At 32.3% G+C, this 5,948-nt stretch overlaps 1 protein-coding gene across 1 annotated transcript in view; it reads right to left on the bottom strand.

The window, feature by feature from the left end:
• Positions 1–718: 718 nt before the first annotated feature.
• LOC145981796 (uncharacterized) overlaps positions 719–5,948 on the bottom strand; it is a 69,013-nt gene continuing 63,783 nt past the window's right edge. Inside the window, exon 11 of the mRNA XM_083115218.1 lies at positions 719–4,953. The gene's annotated coding sequence lies outside the window, so the exon portion shown is untranslated. The remainder of the gene's footprint in view (positions 4,954–5,948) is intronic.

The following is a 5,948-nucleotide window of genomic DNA, read 5'->3' as shown; positions in this document are numbered from 1 at the left end:
TTAGAGAAACAAGAAAATGTAACAGAAATATTTTGTGTTGATACAATGATACTCTAATGTACGGTGTGGTGGGGTGCAACACTGTATCATGTACAAAATTGTAAATGGATATTCTAGATTTGTTTGGAAACTAAGTATAGTTAAATAAATTTTAATATATAGGTTGATGGTTCGGCCACTTCTCGGTAAGTCAGCAACAGATTCGGTGGTCTTGAACTTGTCATACCACGACTTAATGCTCTCGACATCGGGCGGCATCTTTCCATAAGTTGTTTGAAAGTTCCTCTGCACTGTTATTGGTGACCGGGTCTCGTGACACACTGAGATTTTTCCTGATTTGTGAACATTTCCGGTTTCCTGGGCACTGACACTGCTACACTACAGCCACGTTACTGAAACCTGGAACAAAAAAAAACTTTGTTAGTTTTCCAGCATTTTAGCACCACTTTCACGTCTCTACATTGCAAATAGCGGATATGAATAAAGTTTGTAATCAGGGAAAGACTTCTGGGACACCCGGTATATCCAAGACTGTAAATCAGCCAGGAGATCACCTTAGAAATGATTAAATCACTTGCAGTGATGTCATAAAAATGACCACCTGGCAGATTCTTTAAAGTCTAATATCTAAGAAACTACTGAATATATTTTAATAAAACATGTCTCATTTTAAAGCATAATGTTTTATTTGAAAAACATTATTATACATTTTGTCGTAATTACAATAGTTTTCGAATAATCTTGAATTATGAGATTTTTGCCATATTTTTCTATTTCCTATCCCATCGCTTCCCAAATGCCATATTTGCACACCACTAAATGTAATCTTGCGTAAAATTTGTTTCTAAAATCTAAATCTAAGTTTTGCGGAATGATTATTACACATATATAAGTTTTACCTACTTAAAATTGGCCTCTGTTCGTTATTATCAATAAAGCATTTTAATTTGAAGTTTTCTTAGAAATAAGTTTTTCAACAAATTACTTGAGTTTGAAATATATGTCAATATAATCAATCATTCCATTATTCATCTAGTCTCGAGCAATGACTTTCGCATGTACACAAACTAAGAAAAAAGTTCTTTCACAAAATTGAAAATTAAGAATGGTTTCAAACCTTTCTACCTGCACTTAATTTTTTCTTACACAAAAGTTCTTTATTTATATAATTTCAAAGAGAGGGGTCATTTGGAAAATAGCAAAAAACTGGCACTTTTTTTTTCTCTCACGGCTATAAAAAATTGAAGGCATACTCAAAAAAATATTTGGTTACCATTTGCGCAGAATTAATAAGCTAAAAGTTGATGTAACTGGTTTTTACATAGGTCTACTGTGAATCCAAACTCAGGTATCCATAATGTTTAATCCGACAGTAGATGAACTGGTCACTTGATTCTGAAGTTCAGGAGGGTTGAGGTAAAAGTCCACAGATCTACCCTGATTTAAAGTGAACATTAGTACTCAGAACTTATATATCTTCTATGAGACTTCGGATGTGGAAAAAACAACAACATAAAATCAAGATTCCACTCTACTTGGGACTAAGGTTATAAAAGAAATTAACTTACTTACTCTAAATGGCAATAAATTTAGTCCAACTTAATATTTACTTACAGAGGAACATAATTATGCATGTACATTACAATAGGATATGTGGAATTACAAAATACTTTTACCATAATATTAATTCTGAAAATTAGAATGGACTTATGTAGAGAAGGCAGTATTAAGATATGTGTACAGAAAAAGACTTATCAATGAAACAAAAAAAAAAAAAATACAGAGAAATAGGACATATAATATTAAAAGAACGAAAAACAATGGTCTTACATTTCACTTCTTCGATAATTAGTAAAAATTTTATTGGCACAATACAATAGATGTTGTCTACACAGTCTTCCTGAGTTTGGAAACTATCACAGAAACATATACAGCAAAAAGCTAGAATCTTTCATTTAACTGATTCTAGTACCACATTTTCAGATGAATCTAAAACCCACTAATGAAAATGTTATGTACAAAATGCAAACAACTTACAGTATTTTTGCATAAAAAAATAAACATTTAACTCTGAAGAAAACTTATTTCAGTTCCATATAATTCAAATTTCATAACAGAACACAGCCTGCTTGAATCTCTTCTTTATACTCTATGCTTCATATGCTCCTACTATTTAACTGAAAAAACAGGTTTGTGCAAACATTACCATTTTGGGCACTAAGGAAAAGTATCTACACAACTGAAATTATAAAACAAATTTTTCATTTTCCTACTACAGTATTTACATTAAAACACTTTCTACTCTTTTCAGCTTATCACACTCCTTTTTGTACTATGCTGCATTTGATGTATTTCTCTAATCGATTCCTCTCGACAAAGAAAACAATTATTTCATAACATTTGTCAGATTAGAAATTACAGTTAACGAACTTGGTATTATAAAGAAATCTCTTGGTGCATAAATCCTAGTCACTGCTATTTATGTTCAATGTAACATGCCATGTTGATGGATATTTGCAGCTACATAATAACAGTCATATTAGGGAGACCAAAGTGACAGGCGACACGTGTCGTTTCAGAATGAGCCAATCAACAACAATGTTTCACACCATAGTGGAATCACAGGCTTTGATTGGTGAAATCCTTAAGCAGTGCATGTCACCTGGGTGAGAAATCTCCCTTACAGCAAATCAAAAGTTCTCTTTACTACATTTTTATTCCACATACTGTGCATGATTTCAATTCTACATCCCATGCATTTTAGTATGCATAAAAGGTACCTACTTTGGTATTAACATTCTTTACTTCTTTAAAAATCCATAAGAAAAATAAGAACCATACTAAACAATCCATGAAAAGAATGATACACTTGTTAAAAAGCACACTTAAACAAATAAATTGAACTGTAAAACTGGTTTTTGTTATGGGTTTCCATGAAAGGAAACATGTTTAACTGTACACATAATATGATATTAAATGAACCATTTGATTATACAATTGACTTTGAAAAATAAAGAGAAAGAAATAATAACATGGGACATGTGGCTCACTCTGATTATATAGTAGAACTTGTGTCACAATTGAGAAATACATAGAATACTTTCATTTCAAATTTTTCAGGGGATCAAGGTGAAAAAAAAATTGTAGGAAAATGTAACATCTGCTAACAAAATCAGAGTTCCACTGCATATGAAATTTTGCACATTTGGCAAATATTAATTAAGCAACTGGATAACCAAGTACAGCAGTGGATAAAAACAGATGGTTACCGATCTGTCAATTCAACTAACCATGTTCTTTCTTTCTCCGCTTGTACGGTAACACAACCATAAGTACAAAGCATGAGTATGACCCATGGTGCACAAACACAAGATACAATAAGACTTTAATACTGCTTCTGAACATATTTACTTCGAATGTCTAGTAGTACAGCTTACAATTTTTATATTAGACCAGAGACATAAACACGAATGAAGTTTGACTTTTGAAGGTTATAAAATATATTGATTGCACGTATTCATGCAAAAATAATATATAAAATTAAAAGAAATATTTTTTTTTATAAGGGAACTTAATTCTTATATATTTACATTGAGGAAGGATGGAAAGAATAGCTACTGCCAAGTAGTATTTTTTTGCATACAAAATTGGATGGATCACCTGTCAATATAGATCTGTATGAAGTCTTCTTGCTAATAAGAGTTACAACCTCCGTCCAGACATAATAATTACATTTTCCTAATGAGTATGTTGGCTCCAGGAAATGTACCTGGTTTCCAGTTTCCAGATATCCCATAAAATACGGGAACATTCAGTTTTTTATTAAGGCATCCTGTTGTTCCAAAAAAAGTCCTCACGAAGATTTTTGTCCTGTATTTCAACGATAGGAATCCGACAGGAAAAAAGTAATAAGAGTTTGTTATGTGTACTCCTGGTACTAATACAAGTGTTGAATGTTTGTTCTCTCAAATGAACTCACTCTGGACCGATGAGAAAAGCAAGTTGTCTGTAAAACCTGTAACGTCCATGGTTATTGTGAATTCATTTTTTAGCAAGGATTGTGTATCATTTCACAATAGGCTGCTTTAAAATAAAACTCGTGAGTGAAATTCATTCTGCGCAGAAATATTCCAGCAGACATTCAAACTTAAAATACTTTTTCAGCATGTACTATTTTCTTTTGAGTGCCTCTGCTAAATTCATTTCAATGTAGTTTGCCAGAACAGAAATCTTTCGATTTAATGCACTATGTCTTGTACAATTTTCCATTGACCCATTCTGTATGAGTTATTAACTTATGAATCAGTGACAATACGAGAAAACTGCATTAAAAAATTGAAAATTAACGTTATTTAATGTGAAAAGCTCTATAAATATAAGTCTCCATACCTTATCTTTTTCACAGAAGATATAATCAGTAGTGAAGCTTTAAAACAAGGTATAACACATTCCATTAGAAGAAGGACATATTGTGCACCGTAGCCTTGAAAAATAAGTGTCCCATATTTTTTTTTCTGAAATATCTGGGAACCCCATCTCAGATTACAGAAAAAAAATGCATGGCATTGTGGTCTGCCAGTATGAGCCAATAAACTGCCAACTGCAGATATCAAACTATTATTTTGAGATGAGAGTATTACATAATACTCAAGTAAAATTAAAAACTCATTACCACTTAAAGGGAATTCTCCACAAATTTCCATAATGCTGAACCTTCATTATGCTTTCTGGAGTGGTGGAGGTAGCAAAAGAAATTACAATACGCAAAATTATGAGAAAATTCCGTAACCTGCTGTTTTACTGCATCATGAGTGCAGAAAACTGTAAAACCTGGACTCCACTGTATATAGTTCACAATATTTATAAAAAATAAGTTTTCTGTTGTTGACCATACAAAACTAACAGATGTCATTCCTGTCGTATTCAATTCCGCAGTTGATAAACCACCTGAACCTGACGGAAGAGAGGAAAACAGTAAATACACCTTTCTCATTTGCATACAAAATTAAAAGTAGAAAATACAGGGTGATCAAAAAGAGACGCAACCTTATGGGGAAATGTAGTTGATTAATATTATTACTATATTTTTGCTTGTTAGGTGGTAAGTAACGAGTAACAGAGAAAACTGGATTAATTGAGGGTGTAAACTGCATAAACAGCTGATTAGGCAAAATTGTATGTGGATGCCCTAAATTCTCTCTGGCAGAAAACCCTCATCCACTGCATGAGACAACTCTCCACTAGTGTTGAAAAAATATCGTCCAGGCGATATCAACTAGATGATATATCATCACGATATTTTAGAGATACGTATCATGTTAGCAATATATTGGCACAATATTTTAGTGATATATATCGTGTTGGTAATATATCGACACGATATTTTAGTGACATATATCTTGTCAGCAATACATGGTTACGGTATTTGGTGATACATATCATGTAGGCGTCATTCCATGCCAAATCAACACAGCCCACACCCTGACCATCACAGATTTTTATGAAATTTGGGGAGTTGATCCTATCCATGGAACTTAGTAACTGAAAATTTTGAGTACTGTGCATCTTGTAATTGTCAAATTATTCAAGGTCAAAGTTAACAGAAATTGCTCTTTCTGAGCACGTTTAGCTATACTAAATGTGTTGTAACTCCGCCCCTATTTGGCCTAGGAACCTCAAATAAAATTTATTGTACAGGGAATTGAACAAGCTTATCAAGCCACCTTTGACCTTGAATATCTGAAAACATGTCCACCAAAAATCGTGAAAAAAATATATTTGGTGCACCAAGATATACTCTAAACTATATTAAAAATCAAGCTGGGACTGCAATGCGATCAGAAGATACAAAATCATATGTAATCAAATGCTTAATTACAATGTACAGTAATAAAATATTGTTATTTTGAAAGTTAAAATATTATCTAACATTCTTTTAACAAAGACTA

Source organism: Lepisma saccharinum, chromosome 30 (genome assembly GCF_977018435.1).
Source record: "Lepisma saccharinum chromosome 30, izLepSacc3.1, whole genome shotgun sequence".
NCBI lineage: Eukaryota > Metazoa > Arthropoda > Insecta > Zygentoma > Lepismatidae > Lepisma > Lepisma saccharinum.
This window is presented reverse-complemented; position numbering and strand designations above follow the sequence as displayed.